We start from the raw sequence: 25,377 nt of genomic DNA, 5'->3' as shown, positions 1-25,377 counted from the left end.
TCGGACGACCGTCCACACATCCATGCTTAGAAGGCGTGAAAGTTCTAACGCATGAGTAATCGTAAAACTAAGACGGGCGACGAATAAAAGTAAACACTATAAATTTATGATCGCCCGGTGCGTTCATGAAAAATCAAGTTCGGGGATGATGATTGGTGTGGCCCTTGATGACTCAGCCACTAAGGCAAGAAATTTTGAGATTGAATTCGCGAGTACTTTCGCTCCCCTCAGAATTTTGATATGATCTCACAGATGTGAGAATGTGGATGGGGGATGTTATGATGCATCGGAGATTTAGCCTTTCTGTTTTGTTTTGGGGAGAGTTTTTGGGAGGTCCGAATCTCAGAGGTGAGAATAAATTGGCCATTCGTTCTGGAGGCTCAATTAATCTCGCGGATGTAAGATGGCGAAATGGGAGGCATAGGGAAAATTGATCATCCGTGTAGGGAAGAGTTTAGAATTGCTCTCACGGATGTGGGAGATGCAAAGATTAGAAAAGAGCGTAATTAATAATCAATTATGCATGGGGCATTTGGAAATAAATTTCCCTCTGGTCTCGGGGAGAGTCCTGGAGAATTTTGATCGGATCATACTTATGATCAGGAGAATAAGAGTTGATGGTTAGGGAGAGGACCCTTATATAAGGGGTAGCAGATCCAAGAATCGGAGTCAGTCAGTCAGTTTGTGTTTAGAATTTTTCCATTGTTAATCTTGGAGCTTGAGCTCGACGCCATTTTTGGCTTATCGACTACTCTTGTTATCCATGTTAACTTGGAAAAATTAGTTGAGACCAGTTTGCTTAGGCTTTTCCCATTTAAACTTGTGAAAAAGTAGTTCAGTTCAGGCAGTTAGTGATTCAGTTTAGTGGTTTAGATAGTCAGTTAGTGTGTTTCATTTGTAGATGTTCATTTCTAATTCAGTGCACTGTGGAAATTAAAATATTTATATTCGGAAAATAAAGTAGTGTAGTTTTAAGAAGTGTTGGAGAATTTTTATAGATGATGACATATCTTTAAGTAAACGCGTTCGGTTGCAATTTTGGAAAGTGATCCGGGGGGGTCCCGTTACAGTTGGTGACAGCGAAAAAGAATTTCAGATTTAGATGAAATTTGGTGCGTCATTTCTGACTGGTGCAAAACTGTGCAAATCAAAGAACTGTTAACGTGCAAATCAAACAGTAGTGCAAATAATTAAAACACGTTAGGATGAAGTATCAGAAGAACTCGTAAAGTGAATAAACTTTTTTAGAACAAACCTTTTCAAAAACCGAAGAAACATTTTTTCCAAACTCTTCAAGTTGGTTTTAACTTTTATTGGTGTGCAAAACTGTGCAAATTTGGAAACATGATAGTGCGTGCAAATAAAAAGGTAGTGCGAGCGAATAATCAAAATGATTCAAAGTGGAAATTAGACGAACTATAAAAGTGGATAACAGCAAACTTTTGGAAAATTGAAAAAAAATATATATTTCGTTAACACGTTGTTTTTGACTATTTTTGTGCAAAATGGACTGTAGATCAAAAATCTAAAGAATCGAAGAGACATTTGTTTTATTAGTAAGAGAAAATTATTACTGCAAGTGCTTGGAATGCGACAAGAAATAAGTGTCACAATTAACTCTGAATGTTTTTTTTTTCTTTCTTGAGTTTAGAAGGAGGGGCTGAGGAAAATATTAAAAGAAATATCTTCATTTTGGTGAGTAATAATTAGTTCCAATTCTCATGAATGATTTTTTAGTAATTTATTCATTTTTATATTTTACTGTATATCAGAAAAAAAATCTGCAATCTGCCAATTCATAAATTAAAAACATAAAGTATTTCAAATTCAGATTTTGCAACTTTTTTGCAATTTATACAGCAAGCAATTATTGTTTTTCTCTACAATTTCTGCAGCAGTTTAATAACATTTCTCAATGCAATTGGCTTTCCACTGCATTCCAAAATTAGATAGATTTCATGATAAATTGCAGACATTTTTGTATTTCGATGAGTTTTGTGCCAATCAATTTCCTGCCAGAATGCATAACAAACAACTTCATTTAAATCAAAAGGGAAATTCAAACGTTTGTACTTTCCGAGTGCATGATTTAAAAAAAAACAGATATGAGAATTTTTCGCAAAATTTCCAGAAAAAAAATGAAACAAGGTTACCAGGAATCCCTTAAACGCTACATGAAAAAAAAATGTCGAATTCCTGGAAATAATAAAATCAAGGAACCATCATTTATCTAGATGATATTGTTAATTATTGAAAAATAATGCAGGAATATCATGAAAATTTATGCAAAGTTTTGAAAGCCTTGAAAAATAAAACAAAATAATTTAAATACTTATCATGGGGAATGCAAGAAACCTTGAACAAAAATATTCAAGGAAACTAACATTTTAAACAATTTGCTTCCAATCAAAATTTTATTTTTTTAACAGATCATTGCAATATTATCATATTGTTATCCAGGTTTGATCAGACAAATGTTGCTCCTATTCAATACTCAATATCAACAATATAATAATAAAGAATTTCCACAACGTTGGCAGAATCAGAAGAAAACACAGCACAGCATTTGGCAGATATAAAACGATTCAATGAAAACTAAATTGAAAAAAATCCAAAGGTTAATTAGCATAAGCAAATACGGATACAAATCTAGAGAATGTTGATGTTTAAATAGCGATTTTATTTAGCAGAACTGCATTCAAATAACTGCATGAATGGGTATAAAGACTTTCTGTCAGGTAACGAATTGTCCATACAATAGAAAAACTTTGGGAAACTATCTTGATTGGATCGAAATAGTCCAATTTGAAATGTTGTAATTTGTTTAACAATTTGAAAGACATCTTGAGGAATATTTTAGGTACTTCAAATTATCTTATTGCATTCAGAAAAATAAAACCTTTACCACATTTGGACAGGTTATGTCACATTGAAAAAAAAAAATCCATTTTGCCAATTCAGAGAGAATGCTTAGGTGTCAGGAAATAGTGACACAATCTTGAAAGAACTTCACGGTCTTTCGCTAGAAACGCATATTGGAAGCAAAAGAAGCACATTGATTATTTGAAAAATATGAGAAGCAATATTCAATAGTTTGTCAGGCAACGTAATTTTTCATGACAAAAGATAAGATATGGGGAATCATACTGAATGGTTCGAAACGTCCCAATTTTGAATCTGGAATAATGTTTAACACTTAAAAAAATATCTAGCGAAGATAAAATAACTTGGTTTCAACATTTATGAAATTTTAAAGGTAACACCACACTTAAAAGTAATAATAAGGAAGAAAAAAACTTACCGTTTATTTTTTTTCCTTTTTCGTTCCCTTACTGACACTACCATTGAACACACTAACGTTTAATCGTATCTAAAATAAAAAAAATGATAACTAAACACAATAAAAGCACTTAGAAATTGATTAGAATGATTGAAATTTATTTTACATAAATTTCTATGTATATGTTTTTTCCCTTGCACTCTGAATCCCCGGCCTTGTTGTACGGGTAGAGATGGATTTCTCCATCCTGGTGATGGTCCACTGCACGGAGCACGCCTGGATCCCATCGAAGGACTTGGTTAACTTCCGAGCATTCTGTAAGTTACATGTCCCAAATAAAGACTATGTGACATTGTGACATTCCTAGAAAAGAAAAGGAAAAATAAATCAGATTAAAAAAAAAAACGAAAAGTTCACTATTTTTTCTAGCTGAATTACACTTACCATGTTTCTTTCTCCAGTATCCTATAGCACTGAAAGTCGAAAACGGAATGAAGCGGAAATTTGTTTTCTCTTCTTTCGGCTATCACGGATAAGGAAAGAGACGCGACAACGTTTTCGTTTTGCTTGCAGATGCACATTTTCTATCGTCACAAGCCACTTACTGTTGTCGCAGCAATTACGGTTGCTGTAGAATTTTTGGGTGTCAATGCCTTCGTGTGCAAGAGAAGGAGTGAAGAAGTGTGTTTGCAATAAACATAATGGATTTTAATTTGCCTAGGGAAGAAACATGTGGTAAAAACAAACAAGAATAGATTCGCATTTTGTTTTTTTTCCTCATCATTGATTCATTGAATTTTTAAGTTTGTGTAATATATAGGTAAAAATACATCTGATTGAACTAAATGAAAATCAAAAAAAAATATAAAAGGTTGTTTAAAATGAAAATCATGTGAAATTTCCTCACAATCAACATGGAAATCATGAAAATAAGGAATAATAACATAAAATAAAACGTTTAAGATATACGAAAACGAGTAATACATGTATTTTTTGAGAATGAGTACACCGGTCGATCGTATTGCTGCTTTTAGCGCGCTATCAATTTGCAGATTCTATTTTTAACAAAAATGATAAAGCAAAGTATCGCTTAATAACATAATAGCGAGTCTCCTAGGTAATAGATCACATAGTAATGACAAAGACACTACCAAAATCTTCAAGAAAGACATGAATGAAATAATGAACATTGATGCATGTTTATACCATGGGAAATTTTTTAACGAAAATGAATTAATTACCCCTATTACAAAAAAAAAATCGTAACGAAATTCCAGCAGGTCGATAATGGGCTGAATACTTCTAATTTGAATACGACAAGTCAAAAAAATAAAATAAAATAATAATAAAAAAAAACAACGAATAAAGGGACAAATACATACAACCAGAGGCTGATACAGAACCATTAATACAATTAATACAAATTCATATGAACATTATTCGGACCAAGGTGCACCATATCCATTGGATAAAGAAAGATAGAGATAAAAATATACAAAAAAGACTAAATCTGGCATCGGAAACTAAAAAAAAAAAAATATGGCATATAATTGAAATTACATTGTCGACGAGTCGTCAAATTCTGTACCATTTGGAAAGCTAAAAATCAGGCAATAGTTTTATCTATTTACCTATGTTTGTTTGCAAGAATGAATGATTGGACAAGGTGTTGGCCACACCAGAATGAATGTGCAGAATATATTAAACGAGATGTTTGAAAATGAAAAGTATGGAATTGGACAGTTTTGTTTTCCCCACATTGCCAAAGTACAGAGTATCAGAGGTTTGGTAAACCAAGCTACCACCAGGAATGACAATATTCCTGATTCATCAAGGTACTGTATCTTACGATACTAACAAGTTCTTGAATGAATAATAAATAATATGCTTAATAAATATGCCAAGAAATATAAAACATGAAATATGAAAAAAACTATGCTAAAGAAAACGGAAAAACGAAAATGGCATGGTTTGGTAAACCTAGCTACCACCAGGAATACAGCATTCCTGATTCATCAAGGTACTGTATCTAACGATACTAAAAAGTTCTTGAATGAATAATAAATAATAAATGAAATAAATATGCCACGAAATGATAAAAAAAACGCGAAGAAACGAAGAATCGATAAAAAACGAAAATGGCGCGGTCTGGTAAACCAAGCTACCACCAGGAATGCAGCATTCCTGATTCATCAAGGTACTGTATCCATTGATACACATAGTGCTTGAATGAATAATAAATAAGCCATCAAACAATAATGAATACCTTGGGTCCAGAAATGAAAAAAAAAATAAATTAATAAATATCAATGGTCTGGTCTGGTAAACCAAGCTACCGCCAGGAATAGAGACATTCCTGATTCGTCAAGGTACTGTATCCAGCGATACAAAAAAGTTCTTGAATGAATAACATGACCATGAAACGAAAAACAATCAAAAGAGAAAAACGTTATGGTAAACAAAGAAAATGGAAAATAGTTCGGTTTGGAATACCCAGCTACCACCAGGAAAAAACAAACTTCCTGATTTCATCAAGGTACGGTACTGTAACGGTACGATAAAGTTCTTGAATGAAAAAAAACAGCCAAATATTGCTCCCAAAGATAAGAAGAAGACTGTCGGTCTTGCCTGTTCCAAATATTAAAAAAAAAGAAAAAAAGAAAATCATATAAACATATTATGAATATATAAAAAAAAAGATTTGATTTTAACATGCATCAATGATTCAAATCGATAATTTATGACCAAGTCGATATGAGGAAGAATAAGAATAAAAGTGCTGAAAACAAAAATAAAATCTAATAAACTATTTGTTCATCTACAGAAGAAGACGCATAAAAAAGCATTAATTGAAATTCAGCAGTACAAGCAACAGACACATAAGAGAGAAGACGAAGAGATGATAGGTCAAATGCAACGGACACAGGATGAAGAAGAAGCGATCGTGCAGTTGATGTTAATGAACGAATATGGGTAAGAAGTCAGAAAACTAATCAACATGTATATTTTTTTTCAGGAACAATTACTAGAGCTAAGTTCTCTTTTACCGAAAAGTACAAAATTAAGAAATATCGTCACATAACACAATACAGAAACGTGGGGATTATTTTTGCGAAAGTAATTTTTAAATGTTAAAAATGTTAAAGTTGAAAACTTTTTAATAAACTGTGTTAAATAAGAATTTTACAAAAATCTTTAGAAAGGGATATTTATTTTATTTCCAACAATTCTAAATGTTGGAGAATTATTTTTTTTCCATTTATGCTGGGGGATGAAAATTTCAATTAGCATGGTTTTTGTCAATTAAGGGAATTTGTTGGAAATTTTTTTCATAACAATTCATTAAAACGTGTGTTCAATAAAAATAAATCAATTGTAAAGTGCTCATAATCAATAATCAAAATAGTCGTTTGAAGCTTTTAGATGAATAAGAATCAAGAGAAAACATAGGCCATTAGGAAGTGTGAATAATAAGACAATAATTCAAAGGCAACAAGTTTCAACCATACAAACATGGATGTATGGTAAATGAAAGAAAAAGTTCCAGAAATCAGCAACCAGAGGTCAACGAGCAACATCGGAACCGTATTAACAGGGATGTACGGTAATTGAAAGAAAAAGTTCCAGAAATCATCAACCAGAGGTCAACGAGCAACATCGAAACCGTATTAACAGGGATGTACGGTAATTGAAAGAAAAGTTCCAGCATCTACAACGAGTTCATGATTGGCGAGTCTATTAGGTTGGTCAGAAGGGTAAACTGAGCATCAAACATCAAACATCAGGGTTAACGGAGCATATATTCTACAGTCAAAGAAAATTGTTGCAGAAAGTGTTTATACGCGGATTTCAACCTATTGGGAAGGAAAATGATCACTCATACATCAAATTAACCAACCTGGTTTATATTTCACAAACACATAAACCATTTCATAATACCAATTCTCGGACGAGAAAACATCAAAATTCTTGTAGCCGGCATTTATTAGTGGATGATTCAACAGCAGCATAACTCTCAAGTTGCATTTGCCACTAGCAACAAACAATTTCCACCAAAGAAATAGTCAAAATGTCCTTAGCTGAGCAAGTAACAGCAACACAACCAATTAGAGGAAGGATGACATTAAATGCATTAACGACAAATACAACAAATATTTCAGCAGGAAAAAGCCACATTTTCTAGCTGTCGTCATGTACGCAAATTTCAACAGCATCCTAAGGCAGCAAGAACCAATCGATATACCGAAAAAAAAAACACAACCAACAAAATACGTTTTTCTTCACAATGATTTTAAGACTATTAATTGGAATCAAAAGGACATTATGCGTGAATATCCTGTTTTCAATCGAATAGACAAGTGGACACAAGATTTTTCTCACGGAACCAGAAATAAGCAAAAGTTTCAAGAATCACGTAGAATTGAAGTCACAAACAAGGAAAAAATTACCGTTACAAAGGAAATCAACCATTAGGAGAAATCAAAGAAGCAGTATGGGAATCGCACAACAGTTAATCACCGATAAACACAACGAAGCAACGAGAAGAAGATGCTTGGTTTTTGCCCTAATGACTCACTTAAAGACTCAGCCATGATCAACAACATCGAAACATCGGGATTCATCAAAATCAAAGTATTTTTATATCACAATATCACGGCGAAAACGGTAGCGGAATACGGAGTCAACAGTTGCCATTTAGAATCACAGGTATGAATCTAGAAAAAAAAATAATAACAAGAAAAAACAAGAACAATAATCTTATTTTAAAACTTTTGAGAATTAAGCTTAACTTGAAAATGATCAGCCAGGGACATTACTAAATCAGATTCAATGGAAAGAAAACAAGAGCACTATAAAAATAATATTTATAAGCAGAAGAAAAGCAGTATGTAAATCAACTCTTATTCGGAAAAAAAATCATAGGACCAGAAACATGACCAACATTTTAAAAAAATTAAGAAATTTTGAGAAATTTCTTAATTTTTTTGCGGGAAAAGTAAGGGAATGCAACAAACCGCTGAATTGAGATTCAGCTATTTATTGCCAAAACGATATTTTTTGCCATTTCTCGGGAATGGGGCGTACGCCACCCTTTTCCCCAATCATTTGCAACATTTTTGCATTTTTCGCTCATGCCAAAGTAAGAGAAAGGGAAACCAACATTTTGGAATCTCGGCTTATATTTTATGGCATAAACATCGGGCATGGTTTTCAACATATGTTGAAGCCTTCTGTGCCTGTATTCTGGGTGACGAAATTCAAGTACATACAGGGTCGTCTTGATGAAATAAACAATTGCCTAGAAATCCAATCGTAAAATGGGTTGAGAAGAATGATCTGATTGTTTTTGCAACAAGAAAAAACTTGGAAATGCATAACCTTCCCCGAAAAGAAAGGTAATCACAGACGACGATCATAATTGGATCGTAAAATTATGTTTTGAATCGATCGGACGACCGTCCACACATCCATGCTTAGAAGGCGTGAAAGTTCTAACGCATGAGTAATCGTAAAACTAAGACGGGCGACGAATAAAAGTAAACACTATAAATTTATGATCGCCCGGTGCGTTCATGAAAAATCAAGTTCGGGGATGATGATTGGTGTGGCCCTTGATGACTCAGCCACTAAGGCAAGAAATTTTGAGATTGAATTCGCGAGTACTTTCGCTCCCCTCAGAATTTTGATATGATCTCACAGATGTGAGAATGTGGATGGGGGATGTTATGATGCATCGGAGATTTAGCCTTTCTGTTTTGTTTTGGGGAGAGTTTTTGGGAGGTCCGAATCTCAGAGGTGAGAATAAATTGGCCATTCGTTCTGGAGGCTCAATTAATCTCGCGGATGTAAGATGGCGAAATGGGAGGCATAGGGAAAATTGATCATCCGTGTAGGGAAGAGTTTAGAATTGCTCTCACGGATGTGGGAGATGCAAAGATTAGAAAAGAGCGTAATTAATAATCAATTATGCATGGGGCATTTGGAAATAAATTTCCCTCTGGTCTCGGGGAGAGTCCTGGAGAATTTTGATCGGATCATACTTATGATCAGGAGAATAAGAGTTGATGGTTAGGGAGAGGACCCTTATATAAGGGGTAGCAGATCCAAGAATCGGAGTCAGTCAGTCAGTTTGTGTTTAGAATTTTTCCATTGTTAATCTTGGAGCTTGAGCTCGACGCCATTTTTGGCTTATCGACTACTCTTGTTATCCATGTTAACTTGGAAAAATTAGTTGAGACCAGTTTGCTTAGGCTTTTCCCATTTAAACTTGTGAAAAAGTAGTTCAGTTCAGGCAGTTAGTGATTCAGTTTAGTGGTTTAGATAGTCAGTTAGTGTGTTTCATTTGTAGATGTTCATTTCTAATTCAGTGCACTGTGGAAATTAAAATATTTATATTCGGAAAATAAAGTAGTGTAGTTTTAAGAAGTGTTGGAGAATTTTTATAGATGATGACATATCTTTAAGTAAACGCGTTCGGTTGCAATTTTGGAAAGTGATCCGGGGGGGTCCCGTTACACGGGGCAGGTGGAGACCCTGCCGTCAGCAACCTACGGATGCATCTGATAGGGCCTGAAGGGTAGTGATACCCTTCCTTTGCGGGCAGGTCAGATCGGGTTGCATGTGGGCATCAGTTCTTGATGTTCGCTTAGCAGTAGGGCGCGGGCGAGGTTGACTCTGCCCGCCTTCCGAGGACAAAGGGAGTGGCGAGGACCACTCGGGAAACTGGCTAAGCGCCAGCATGCTACCGTGATGGACTCTCCAAAGCGAGTCATCGATGTTCGTTGCTGCAGGCTACGCAGCTAACCTTGTGGGTGCGATGTGCACTAGCCCCTCTCTGAAGCAATACCTTCTTGGTGCTTCCGGAGAGACGTAGGGTTTGGCGACCATAGGAATGGTTTAGTGGGTACGAGGAGAGAGTAGTCCTGGATTTTACTTTTGTTGTAGAAGACGGCCTGTCAGACCTACACTACTCTAACCTTCTGTTAGGGTGTCTGTTGAGCAGATTATCCCCCTATGGTTTAGAAAAAAAAACCTCTGTTATTTTTTTTCTCATCCCATAACACCAAATTTTGTAAAATTTTGTCGAGCAGTGTAATCTATTTTTTCACAAGTCTACATGAGTTCCTGAATTGATTTGTATAGAGAGATTGAAAATTGGTAGGAAATCATGAGCATATCAAATAAACGAGCCTTCGGCATGCTTGATTCACAATTTAAGTTTTGACGAAACTAGGACTCCGATGACTTGAATGGCACCTCATGCAAACCAAAAAGGTTTATTTTTATTTGAATTTCTTGCAACTCGGTGGGTAAAAAAAATCAATGTTGTTTAACTTATTTGCTACTTTGTTTTGATTTTGCATTCCGTTTCACCCCGGTCCATGAGCAGAATGACGTTTGAACCATTTTTTGGTTTAAACTATGTACAGATTAGTAAAAAAAAAGTGCTCAGATTAGAAGCGATCAAACCAACGAGAGTAGACGGTTATACCACCGCGTTTTTTACGTCTGATTTTTTACGCTCCCCGTAAAAAATCGGACTGTACTCTGTAAGCTATCGTATTTCTTGAAGTTTGTTCTTCAATGTTTCGTCTATCCGACATTCGATACCGTAGGGTTCAACGTTTGGTGTTTCTCCGCTTAGTGATCCATCCGTGTTGGCTTTATCCTAGTCCTTATTAGTTGTTGCGAGATACCTTCCCAGAAAAGAAAAACGCAAGGATGCTCCGTGACAGGAATCTTCGTCTTTTGAATCTTCATCAAGATTCTTATCGGTAGAAATCATTTTTCCTCCGCGAATTTGAGCCCCAGGATAACGCTTTGAAACTCACTGAAAAAAGGGATGCTTCCTGCAGAGTGCCAGACGATTGCTGACGTTGAAGGAAAAAAGAACACAACTTACTCGTGTTGGTGACTTGAAATTTTGCACTGAGAGCGCACCTGTAAGCCTTACAACAGCAGCACCGTTGGACGTGGAGGATGGACGACAAGCACAGACGGATGAGGCAAGAGCATTTTCACAACCCCAAACAACACTTTTTAGAGACGAAACAACTGCTGATGACAACCGGCGATAAGAAGTGAACCGAAAAACAGACGCTTTTCACGGAAAACGAGCGAGCGAGAGATGAGAGTCCTTTCGCCTTCAAGGGTCGTGTATTTAGGTCGCATCGGGTGGCTGGCTGGTGGAAAGGTTCATCCACGGATTTCCATTATCTGGCATGTTGCACGAAAATGATGGTGCAGTTTAAATCAAAACTAATCGTACCGTCTTCTTCGTGAGTGGGATTTTTGAACGGTATCTTCGTTACACTCCCGATCAAAAGTTTGGGGTCACCCCCTCAAAAACATGTCATTTTTTAAGGCCCATATCTCCGTCAATTTGCGCCCGATTTCAAAACCCTAGGTTTCATTCAAAAGATAATAAGTCAAAGAAACTTTGAACATGGTTTAAAAGAAACTTTTTCAAAAAAATTTGTATGTGAACTTAATCCAAAGTTGCCAAATTTCCTAAAAAATGAATATAAACTTACGGCACTGTCGCTGGACATTGGGTCGACCAAATTTTAAGATGAAAGTGGTAGTAGAACCCATTTTCAATAAGCTTTCAACTGCTTTTTACAAAACCTAGCTAAAAAATCTAGAAAAAAAAGTTATTAAGTAAATTAACTCTTCATTTCATCAAGTTTGGGGTCACCCCTCAATATGATGTATCAGCCAAAAGTTTGGGGTCACTTTCGTAAAACATGGAAAAGTGATTTGGTGATATCTTCGTCATCTATAGTTCAATTTAAATTCTTTTGGCTCATTTCAAAGATAATTGACTAAATTTACGCTTGATTTCTATAACTTAACGTATTCAACCATTTTTGTATATAAAAATGTTAAGTAAAGTTAACACATTTCACCACACTTCAAAATATAAGGAAACTTTACATTAAGTTTAAGTATGTAAATTTCAACAAATATGTGTGGTTCAATGTCTATGCAGTAAGTATCATTCATTTTGTTTCAAATAAGCCAAGAAGAATTAAAACTGAATGAAAGATATCAACAAATCATTTTTCCATGTTTTACGATAGTGACCCCAAACTTTTGGCCGATACATCATTTGAGGGGTGACCCCAAACTTTTGGTCGATGACATCAAGGATTAATTTACTTAACCCTTATGTGGCCGGCAGGGTACCCGGGTACCCAGCACCCATTTAAAATACACGGTGTAGAAAAAAGCAAAAAATTTGCCGGACACATAACGGTTAATAACTTTTTTTCTAGGTTTTTTTAGCTAAATTCTGTAAAAAGCAGTTGAAAGCCAATAGAAAATATGTTATATTACCGCTCTCATCTTAAAATTTGGTCGACCCAATGTCCAGCGACAGTGCCGTAAGTTTATATTCATTTTTTCGAAAATTTGGCAACTTTGGGTTAAGTTTACATAATTTATTTTTTTGAAAAAGTTTTTTTTAAATCATGTTCAAAGTTTCTTTAACTTGTTATCTTTTGAATGAGACCTAGGGTTTTGAAATCGGACGCAAATTGGCGAAGATATGGGCCTAAAAAAAATGACATGTTTTTGAAGGGGTGACCCCAAACTTTTGATCGGGAGTGTATGACTGTTCCAAATATTATAAATAGACAAATGATCGTCTATCTTTTCAAAGCAGTCAAAGAAGGTATATGATTCGAATTGTGCCAACTCTCCGTAAGCCACTTGAGCATCCCTTTCCGGTAATACGATAATATGCTTAGCCCAATTTTCTTCAATTTTCAATTTGCTTTGATCCTTTTCGAAAGCTTCACATAATATCATGTCATTTTTGCATCACAGCACCGAAGGATACCTACCGGAAGCTGAAGCGGTAGGAACATTGTTCTACAAAATGTGACAACAATCCAGTTGAATCATTCGCTTTATAAGTCACTTTTTTTTTCAAAATTAACTGTTTCATTGTTTTGGATTCTAAAGATTTAGACGTTCTCAACAAACTTAATTTTATATAAAATATGATATATTCTAGACAACAATGACTGATTATCAATGTTACATCCAACTTTGTATATTTCTTGTGTGGCAGTGAAACTATTTTATAGAAAGTCAATGAAATTTTCATCTCGAAAAGCTCCTGCACCGACTAAGAATCAATTCCAGATATATTCAGCCTAATTGTTCATTAAAAAAAAAAATAGTTGTTAGTTGGCATTGTATGTACATTGTGATCATTGATTACAAAAAAAAAATACCAGTGGAAAAAATCAAGTATTAATCCTAGTAGGATGTTGGGGTTAATATGACCCAGATAGGCACGCTTAACGTACACTACATCATCGTGGTGCAATCACCCCAACTTCTTAGGAGGGTTAAAATAATCCAAAAAGTATAAAAATGGATTTCTGACATTATTTTGACATAATTTTGATACATAAAATTAGAATGTACAAAACAAGTTCTTTAAAAAATGAATAGAAGTGGTTAAACACAAATACCTCTGATGGACATACGTGGATACTCAAGCAATCGTTTCAACAGCAGCAGTACTGGGTGCATTTGAGACTCCCCGTTCGGAGCGGGATGCAGTCTGCTGGGTCATGCGTTTCTGATGCAGGGGACGACGATACATTATTCTGACTGGCGTGCAGGTGCGTGATATAAGCCCCGATAGCAAAAACCACAGGGCGCTTTTGTGGGAAATAAATAAGCCATATCCGGCGATGAGATAAAGCTAATTTTGATGGCTAATGAACGTGATGAATGTTGCCACAGTTTGGGGCTATTTTTGCGTTCAGCCGGAAGGGATCCCAAGGGGACGGCTTAATTATGCAAAATACCCGTTGATTGTTCCATGGTCCTAAGGGGGATTCCGTGCTGTCTGTGCTGCCCGTGTAAACTGGAAACTGTCGGTGGTTATACGGTGCATACACGTTCGTTTGTTCGTCGAGAAAGTTCGTGATGCACTTTCGCTTGAAGCATTCGACTGACTCGTTAGAGAAAAATGCTACAATTTTGAAAGTCAAACTAAATAATGCCTGTCTGGTGAATTTTAGGCAGTTAACTTGTTGTTGTAACAGTGGTTTAGGAGATGGACGCTGGTCAGTCTCTTTTCAATTTAATGTTCATTGAACACTTCCACGGAAAAATATGTGACGCAATTCCTGAAAAAATCCTGAAATCATCAAAAGAAATCCGCGAAAAATAAATTCAGGAACTGTTGGAGAAACTGATGAAGTGATCCCGGGATAAATCCCTAAACGAATATCGAGGGGAATTCTTTAAAAAACTCCGGGAATACTCAATGGAATCCTGAAAGGAACACATAAAGGTAGCCCGGGAGGAAACCCAGGGAGAATTCTGGAGCAATCCCTGGAAGAATTCAAGTAGAAATCTCTGGAGGAATTCTCAAAATAATCTTAAAGTAATCTCTGAGAAAATCGCACGAGTAGTCTTTTTGATGAACCTGGTAAAAATTAAAATACTAAACTAATCCCGGGAGAGAACTATGATAGAATCCTGGAAGAAACTCTGGAATATTACGAATAATCAATGACAGAATCTTGAGCGAATTCCCTTAAAGAATTGCGAATTTAATTCCTTGCAGAACCCCTGGAGAAATGTCGGGAGAAATTCCGCAAGGTGTGACGAGGGGAATCTCGAAGGAACCTCGGAAAACACCCCTGCAGGAACCCAGGTAGAATTCTTTGAAGATATCCCAGGATGAGCACCGGAAGTAATCTATGAACGAATATAGGCGGAAGTTTCTAACGTATGCCACAATTAATGTAGGCATTCTTGACAGAATCCAGGAATTCTTCTGAAGGAAGAATTTTAAAGAAATCTCGAACATAATCCAAAAAAAAACTACTTACTTACTTTTAGCCCAGGACACCCACGGTGGTGCAGAGAGCCGAATTGAAAGATCTACATCTTTGCCATGGCTTTGACCTGTTGCCAGGTCAAATTTCTGTCGACTTGCTTGATTTCGTTGTTGAGGCTGCGCCGTTATGAGCCTCTGGGTCGCCTCTTCTGCAATGTCCAGCTGGGTTCCAATCCAACGCTTGTTTGCAGATTTCGTTCCCGCATCGACGATGGAGTTCCACGTTGGAGATCGAATGGTGAGACAACCAACCACGAATTATATACCGCAGGCATCTGAATGAAGACCTGCAGCCGTTGACTGTTCTCCGCTGATACACACCATGTTTGACTGGCGTACAGTAGCACAGATTACACGTTCGAGTTGAAAATTCGAATTTTGGTGCGTCGACTAATCTGATTGTTTTCCCATACATTTCTTAAACTCGCAAAACCAGCTCTCGCCTTCTTAATCCATGCACTTATGTCGATCTTGGGGCAACCGTCGTCCATCATTTGACTACTAAGATTTGGAAGTTTTTAACATTATCCACTGATTGCCCAAATGCCCAGCTTTCGTAAAGCTGGAAGGTTTTACAGTGTTTACATCCAACGATTTTTTCTTGTTGATGTTGATGGTAAGGCCTGCCACCGAGGAGCGATCGCCAAGATCATCGAGCTTGCTCTGCATATCAGAGCGCTGTTGAGCTAGGAGAGCAACGTCATCAGCCAATTCGAAGTCATTCAGGCGCTCAATGGTAATGGGCTGCCACAGTAACCCATGATTTGGTTCACGATCAATCGCTCCTACCAGGATCTCGTCGATATCGATGAGGAACAGTAGCGGTGATACGTTACATCCTTGCCTCTCTCCAGCAATGTCCCGGATGGGATCGGACAAGACACTGTTGTGCAGTACGCTGCACGAAAATGCCTCGTACTGTGCTGTGATTCAGTGAGGCCGATGATTTTCCAGATTTTTCACAGATTGAGACGATCAACAGCTTTTTCGTTATCAATGAACACCAGGTAGAGAGACTCTTGGAATTCAGTGATTTGCTCCAGAATGATACGGAGTGTGACAATATGGCCCACATAGGATCGTCCGTCACGGAATCTGCCATCGAAGAGTTGCATCAATCTTCTCCTGTAACAGCAACATGATACCTCGCTAATTATCTCATACAGTCAGGTCACTCTTTTTGGGTACCTGTACTAAGACACCTTGCATCCAGTCGGCCGGAAATGTCGCGGTCTCCCATATATTGCAGAATAATTGATGCAGCAGTTGTGCGGATACTACGGTGTTAGCTTTGAGCATCTCAGGTGGAGCTACGGTGTTGACACGGGTAATGCTACAAACCCTTGGCGGATCATGCTGAGGTGCTGATGGCGTGGCTGACACTTTAAAAAGGTTTCGAAAGTGCTCGAACCAGCGTTTCACCTGATCAGCACTCGATCAATAACTGTCCAGACGTGTCTTTCACGGGCATCGGATCATTCATCTTAGTCCCACTAAGACGACGTAAAACATCGTAGAGAAGACGAATGTCACCGGTGTTAGCGGCTTTCTCGCCTAAGGCGGCTAAGGAGTCCGCCCGTCTACATGAGCGTTTCATTTCCTTCCCGAGAGCCGAATAGCGCTGGCGGGCTACGACTTTGGCTCCTCGTGTTTTAGCTCTATCTTCCTCCAGGTATCAGCTGTGATCCACTGCTTTCTCCGGGTGCGTAGCTCACCCACATTGTGCTTGCCGATGGCAATAAGGATGTTCTTGATGGCGCCCCATTGATCTTGCACGCTTCTACCTTTTGGAATATCCGCAATACGGTTCTCTAGCTCCTCGACGAAGGAAAACAAGATCTGGGGAAATTGCTGAATTCCTTGAAGGAATCCTTTTCGAAAAGGCAGGAAACTTAAGGGAGAAATCTAATAAGGAATCCCGGGGGAAATCTCCGAAAAGAAATCTGAATGAATCTCTGAAGGAATAAGTGAATGAATGCCGAAACAGGTCTCACGAGAATTCCTTAAATGAATCCCGGAAGAAAAGCGATGGAGGATGCCGTAAGGAATCCCGGGAAGAATAAGTGATAGAACCCCTGAAAGAATCATGATCGGAATTCCAAAACAATCCCCGGGAATATCAGAGAAATACCCAAAAGAATTCCGGGAGAATTCCTTAAGAAACCCTGAAAGAAATCCCGGTAGGAATCGTGATAAAAACTCTAGAAAGAATCCTGGAGAAATTCGAGATGGAATTTCTGTAATAATCCATGAAGAAACCCGAGAGGAGCCCCAAAACAAGTTCCTAAAGGAACCCTAAATAATAAAGGAATCCCGTGGGGATCATAAGATGGAATGATGTAAAATATCGTTGAAGAAATTCCAGAACAAGTTCCAAAAATAATCCCGGATGGATTAAATGAAAGAATAATGGGAATACCCACATTAATCCTTAGAGTATTCGAAGAATGCATGAAAATCGCCAAAAGTATCTCGAGAGGAATTAATAAAAGAAATTCAGGAAGATTTTCAAATGGGGTTCCAAAAAAAAGAAAATACTGTAGGAATCCTTCATATTTAGAATACTAAATTAATCCCAGCAAAAGTTCCTGAATAAAACCCAATAAGAATCAATTAGGGATTTACGGGAAAAAAAATCCGGAAGGAATCTGCGGGAAATCACCGAGAAACACTGGGAATATGCAGGGAAGAAATCTCTTCAAAAATCCCTGAAGAAATCAATGACGCAGTCCCGGGAGGGGCCTGCGATAGAATCCCGAAAAAAAAACAAATCTTCACGGAAACTCAGGAAATATTGAAAAAAAAAATCGTAGGAGAAATTTCTAAAAGAATCCCGAGAGAAATCCCTCAAAGAATTCCGGAGGAATCATTCAAAGAATATAAGGAGGCTTCTCTTTGGAACTACCGGGAGGAAGTAGCGATATAATCCCGGGAGTGATTCCATGAGAAACTCTGGGACAAGCCGCTACAGGATTCTCCGGAGGAATTACAAGATGAACCCTGATAGGAATCATAAGAAAAATTAATGGATAATTATTGAGAGAAATAGCTGAATATTTTTATAGATGAACCCCTGTAGACAAATATATACGTGAATTATCTGTGCCGTAACTTTTAACGAAAATTCTTTTCAACACATGGCTCTTACACACTTGAATGGATTTGTTAATTTTTTTATAGTTTGTAACTCTCTTCATATTCTGTTCAACTGATTGTGTAATTATTCGACTGGATGATTTCTCAATTTTAACTGGCTCCCGCAGACTAGGGGATCAAAACGGATAGTTTTGTTCTGCCCGACGTTTCGGCATTTTGTATTTAGCCTTTTTCACCCTTGAAAAAGTCTAAATACAAAGTGCCGAAACGTCGGGCAGAACAAAACTATCCGTTTTGATCCCCTAGACTGCGAGAGCCAGTTAAAATTCTGTTTAACCTTTACGTTCCTGACGTATTTTGCGCACTCAAAATTTGATGTTCATTTGGCTCTATTTTCTTCAATTTTTACTCGATTTTGATGAAATTTTGACAGAACAACCGGAAATGGCTACTATTTCATAGAATGTACCGGTTGGTGAAGTTAGATGAGCAGTTCCGGATTAATACGGAAACCCAGTGGGGTACATCGGTTGGCCAAATGAGACAATTTCGTTGTTTTTTACAGATCTTATATGGATCAATAAGTTTTTTTCACCTGAATCATAAAGTATTCATATCTTCGGATACTTTAAGGTCATTTGGAAATATAGCGGCCTGTTCCGGATTCTGATGTACCGTAAAACGGGGTAACTTTGACAGTTTTTCTGCACACAGTGAAGTTAGCCCTCAAATCATAAACTGCGTATTTTTTTTTTTGTTTTAACTGTACATCAACATATTATTATGTGTTGGGCATATTGAGTTCTCTTTTTCAGTTGTATTATTATTCTAACTATAAACTAAATTACAGGACATAGCATACATTTAGACGTTTACCGATTTCCGTCCCAATTTTCAAAATTGATTCCAATTCGTGAAAACACGGTTCGATTCAAGGCCATATTTAGATTCTGCAATCAATGATGCAAATTATCACCTCCTTAGTGCTCATCACAACTCATCAATTGTATATTTATCGCGTGCGATTGAACTGTGCACTGATCAGCGATGACCAGCAGCAAAGAGGTGTCAAAACGAACATGATGTAAATCACAAACGATTTTGCACACATCTGACTGTGCCACCACACGCTCGCCCGAACAGCCGAATCATACCGAATAGGTTGGTTTGCGAAGCTATGGCACGAACGCTCGACACGCACACAGAAGCAACATTCGCATGTACCGATACCATACTAATAAAGCTTCCAGCCAACGATGCTTCGCGATAAGCTGTCGAAAAGCATCGAAAGCGATGAAAAGAGATTCTTGGCTAGAACGCAACGGCTCAACGGCGAAAAGGAAGAGTCAACTATGCTGATCAGTGTTGAGTCCGCTCGTGTGCTACTCGTATGAGAGGTTGATTGAATAAAGCGATGATGGGTGAAAACGTATTCGTTGTCGAAAGCAAATCGCATCATTTCGCGAATGTTTTCATCAAATAGCAAGCTTGTCTGCAATGATCGATCTACCAATAATAAGCCACAAATTGAAAAAAAAAAAATAGTCAAAACGTAGTGGTAAAGCAATTTGTTTGCAGGCCAACTAATGATATTCATTGATTTTGGATAACCACAACATGTAATTATAGGTCTTGGTAACAAAGGTTATTCGTTTTTCTGAGTATCGCCTGCTTTCAAGTGATCTTTGGATTACTTTCAAACCAACATGCCTTTCGAATTGTTTTCCTAATGAAGTAAATTTCAATTTAATCGCACGTCATGAGAACTGTATTATTGATATGCCCCGTATTTACATCCTGCACATTATCTGGCAAGCAGGCAGCCGTTTATTATATGGTTATCAGGCATATGCCGATATTCTCATCACAAAAGAAAATCTAATTGAATCGTCTCGTTGGCCACAATGAAAATGGATATGTTCACTCTACTCACATTGCTCCTTTTATGGGGTGTGTTATTTGTACTACGATGATTGTGGGGCGCTCTCTCTCTCTCTCTGTCTATCTACCCGCCGGCGCACAGATCCATGACGACCGAAAGGAGAACAAAGCTGTCCTGATCCTGGCCAACCGAATCGACGACGGTCGTTCCTACTTGGTTGGCTGTTGCAGTTTTCTTGAGGATATGAAGGAAAGATCTGATTCTCAAATGGATTTGGGAATAATGTAGCTCGATTAAGCTTGGCCAATTAGAAGTGTGCTAACAGAACCGTACGGAGCCGGAACGGAAGAAAGCGAAAATGATGCAATCGTCGTCGGTTGTAGTGGAACATTGGTCATGGGGCTCCAGTTCTTAATTTCGAAGTGGTGCCTGTTACCGGAATATACTGTGACTTGTAATCACTGATTTCCATCTGAAGTTACGGCCAACGGTTAACACAATCATAATACTCTCAAAAACATTCAACAACGAATTACCAAAAACTGGATCAACAGAGATTCACAATGATCACACTTCCGACGCCATTGAGTCCGAATTCTATTATCAAAAATACCAAACATCATTATTTCGGTGGTGTTTTCCTATACGCAGAGTGCTCATAAAAAGGCTGAAATCATCTTGTAACGTATCCAAAGGTCTGTCTTGATAATTTCAAAGGTTTTGAAGAAACTTGTCTTTGTTTTGAACAGTGTACACAATTATAAAATGGGAATCGTTGTAGTCTGATAGAGCGAAAACTCATTAGAATACTAAGTCAATGATGAGGACTAAGTTCCAGTGGAAACGTAGAGTACTACAGCAACGTTTCAAATATTTGGGTCAGGGTAATAAGTTTTCAAACAATTGCGCATTTACATTTCAACTTACATTTCCAAGTTTTAGATAGGTACGTATTTCCAGTGCATTAGTAAGCAAATGAAACATTGTGATTAAGGTTCGAAACAAGGGCAGTGATCCTCCTGGCTTCCTGCTGCTAACGTAAATGGAGCATGGTCAAATGGGTGGCAAGGATGCGGAGGAATGCTACTTGTTTGGTTGCATTCCGGGGGGAAATTGCTGGCCTCAGGAACTAGATACCGGAATTCACTATGCTGAGTGTGTGTGAACATTTGCTGGTGTGGTTTCGAGCACATTCATTTTCTTCCACTCCCTGCAGCAATCATGCATGTATAAATATAATAGCTTTGTGTACTGTGTTCTCCAGCACCCGCTAGCAGCTTGCTCTCCACCGCACGGTAAACACAGAAAATCTATTTAAATCAAGACTACCGCAGCGCTTCCTACCTATCTTGTGCCTTCCAGTTCCGTTCTCCGGTCGTGTGGCTCTGTGGCCAAGATTCTTGGTTGTTGTTGAAACTTTACGCTTAAGAACAGGAAGATGCCCAGACCTTTGGACCTGCAAGGAAATCAGCCACCTCTATTAGACGAGCTCGGTGGTCGGTGCCTTGCGTTGTAGACTTTTGGCATGCACTTGGCATGTTGCTATAATTTCAATAATACAACAGTCTTAATGCATTTGCGGATTTGAAGGATAAATATTAGATAAGCTTGATTCCATTAATTGTTTGAATGGAGTATTAGCCATTCTGCAGCCCGACGGACGTGTGGCAAACAAATCTAATTGCTGCGTTGTCGGAGATTAGATCGCAAGCATAGATGATGACAAAGCAATATGTTTATGTATTAGTAGAATAATGGAAATATTTCCTCTTTCATCATTTAGGAAAAAAACCTAGCTGAACTTTTTTTTTTAAATTTTTGAGATGGATTTAGCATGTACTTTTTGCAGTTTCGTTATAGTTAGATACATAATTGAGATATTTCGGTAGACGCTAAGGAAAAGGTAAATGCCTGAGATAAACTATTTTAAACTTGGCTTAGAGACAATTTGCACATATTGAAGGTTGTTAGTAAATGATTTAATGGATCCATTTTGAATACACTGTATACAATTCTTGAAGTTTCTTACAGGACTAGTTATCGGCAGTGATAGCGGTTCACTGGATTGGGTAGACACCTTTCGACACTCATCCGGTTCGAAGGATCATGCTTCGACAGCTCATTGATATATAAACGCATTCTTTCCCTTTTTAATATCAATTTAATTTGCTGTAAATCGATGAGCCAGTATGGCATTCATTAGTACATTCTGGTGCGGTTCGTTCGATATGTTGTTCAAATTCACTAATGCTTTTACATGCAAAAAACTTTATTTAGGACACAACACAGATCATTTACTTAAATTTATATTCTATGCCCAAGGAAATCAAGAACATTTCCATTACGAAAAAATCCCCGACCGACCGGGAATCGAACCCAACACTCTCAGCATGGTTTGGCTGAATGCCAGTGCGCTTACTGTATCGGATATATGGGCCATTGCAATATATTTTCGTTAAAACTACAAATCCGCTAATGAAAAGGACAATCAAAAAGGACACCCTTCTAGCACTCGTGATGACTTTGATATTTGTAATCGGTTTGTCAATAAAGATTATTTCGTCACAGATTAATCAAAAATATATAGTTTTAATGTCATTAGCGGCAAAATATTTTCATTAAAAAAAATGTTTGATAACTTTTGTAATTCAACTTAACCCTTTATAAGGCCGAGAAAACTAGAAGAGTTGTCAACGCATACTATTATTGAAATAATTATATACAACAAAACGATTTTTGTTTGAAAGAAACTCTCAAAAATTTAGGTAGCAATATAGTTGCCACTGCCCGTTAACCCCAAAAACGATTTTTTGAGGTGGCAATATAGTTGCCACTGCCCGTTTAGGCCACCAGCGCTGGTGGCAATATTCTTGCCACTGCCCGTTTAGGGTACTTTTCTTCTTTTGACTTCAACAAAAATCCGGAAACGAGATTTTAGAGTGGATTAGGGCTTAACCCATCATATAAACTGTGTAATTCAGCTCATATCAACTCATAATTTGATTATTGCTTAAAATATTTACCAAATCTATAGTTTTACAATAAGTTTGAGCTAACTTTCTTGGCGCGGTCAAATTTAGCCATTTTTGAGACTACAAATGGCTCCCAAATTGTTGTTTAAGCTTTGTTTAGTACCAAAAAAATACCAGGCGTTGTTAGTAATCCCAATTTTGCGAAAACCGAAAAAGAAGTTCGAAATAAATTGTTATAAAACCGAAAAATATAAAAACAGTAGGTGGCAATATAGTTGCCACTGCCTTATAAAGGGTTAACTGCCGAGTGTTTGTGGTCATGATGATACCGCGAAGCTCTGGGTGAAACAATGGCGCTCACTCACAGTCAGGTAACGACACAGTGCTAGGCGGTTCTATTCAGCAAGATTTCCAGTCATCTTTTGCAGTCTATACCCGAGCAGCAACGAATAATTGTCATATAACTGCAGCATGCCAAAGTCAGCTATCATAACAAAACAAAGGGTTAATTAGAAATCGAGGCATTGAGAATAGTTTATTTTGGTATTGTTCAGGTATTGCATCACAAACCAAAAATACCTCACTGAGTTTTTAGTTTGATATTGAAGAGTTCTTGAGGTATTATTCAATAATTGAAAAAAAGGTATTTGCAAGGTAAAATCGTCGATAATTATAGAGATTTTGCAAGTTAGGCAGCATTTATTTATTACGTAACGCTGAAATCGACAATTTTTGACCCCCTACCCCCTCCGTAACGCTTTTTTGTAGGAAAACCTGAAAATTCTGGTATGGGCCGTAGTGCTCAGGCGTACTCCCCCCTCCCCCCTCCCTAGAGCGTTACGTAATTTGTGGATGGCTCCTTACGGTGATATAGTCTATTTTACGAAACGACAACAGTGTTGATATTGATATTAACACTCACGGGCTTGGGTGCGAGCTCCTGTCAAATTTTCATTCATGAAATGAGCGATCAGCTGATCCGAAACGTCTCGTAAAATGGCTCATTATTCGCCAGATATTCGTTACCCGAACAAAGGCGAATAACAAAGTGAAATCACTTTTTTAATAAACTGTATTATCGGTGTCATCATTATGTTATTTTTTTTATCATCTTTTTTTTTGTTTTTATTAATTTGTATTTTAACTAAAAGCCAATTTTACACTTGTCATCATCTTTTCCAATTGATGATAACTAGATGATAACAAATGTAGTTATCGATCCTTTTGGTCTATCGCGATAACACAAAAATACTAAATGATAACAAAACATGTTATCAGTTTCCAAACGCATGTTTAAAAGCTTTCACAAAACTGAGAGTCTAGTGAACCTCGAATCTAAAAATAGATTCCGCTTTCTACCTTCAATGTGACTATAGTACGAAATAAGCGTGGCTTTCAAACACTCTCCTTCTCACTGAGTCCCGTTGGTATAGAGACTATCGGCAGCGACCGACAATGACTCGATCAGGATTCGAATCCCGCTGGGCGCAATAGTTGAAAACACGGGTACTAAATTAGGCAGCCAATTAATCGTCCCATAATAAATTAAAAATTTTCCATAAATAATTCGAAAATTGCCAATAAATAAATAGGGATGGAAGCAATAATAAACTATAAAAGTTCCATAAACAATTCAAAAACCGCATAAATAAATCAAAACATCCCATAAATAATTTATTTTCGAGCAATAAAAAATGTCAGAATTTCCACAAATAAATCAACAATTGCAATAAAAAACTATATTTTTTCCAACAAAAAATTTCGAACATACTACATCTTAGAACTATGATAGAAAAACTGAAACTATTGTGCAAATTAACAGACAATCGCTTGCTGTCCGAACTCGCTAACGCTCGTCGGACTTTAAAAAAGGATAACACCTCTGTTCGCATTATACCGGGCAAATTCTTGGATCTGTGGATTGCCTAGAACCGAATCGACGCAGTTACGGCGCATCGGCTTTCGGAAACTTCGGCGGTCTTCTGCCGCCTCAGTTCCTCAATCCTCTATGCGGCTTCGCCACATGGCTCAACCGGTACTTTTACTTTGCTCATTATTTCGTATTTATTGCTTAATTTTCAATTGCTTTTTTGATGTTTTTCAATTGGAAATTTTTAAATTATTTATGGAAAAATCAGATTTATTTATGGAAAATTTAAACTTTTCTGTTGGAAAAAATATAGCTTTTTTATTGCAATTGTTGATTTATTTGTAGAAATTCTGACATTTTTTATTGCTCGAAAATCAATTATTTATGGGAAGTTTTGAATTATTT

The 25,377-nt window shown here is 37.2% G+C and overlaps 1 protein-coding gene and 1 long non-coding RNA gene across 7 annotated transcripts in view; both read right to left on the bottom strand.

Annotated features, from left to right (window-relative positions):
• Positions 1–25,377, bottom strand: part of LOC115257156 (uncharacterized) — a 771,557-nt gene that overhangs the window by 281,838 nt on the left and 464,342 nt on the right. The gene's annotated exons all lie outside the window — the stretch shown is intronic.
• On the bottom strand, positions 895–6,388 carry LOC134285398 (uncharacterized). The gene is made up of 2 exons (XR_009996343.1): positions 3,725–6,388; positions 895–3,643 (listed from the first exon to the last, which is right to left on the bottom strand). It is a non-coding gene; the product is annotated as an uncharacterized LOC134285398 (long non-coding RNA).

This window comes from Aedes albopictus, chromosome 1, assembly GCF_035046485.1.
Source record: "Aedes albopictus strain Foshan chromosome 1, AalbF5, whole genome shotgun sequence".
Classification (NCBI taxonomy): Eukaryota; Metazoa; Arthropoda; class Insecta; order Diptera; family Culicidae; genus Aedes; species Aedes albopictus.
Note: the sequence above shows the minus strand (reverse complement) of the source record. Positions and strands in the feature narration are given on the sequence as shown.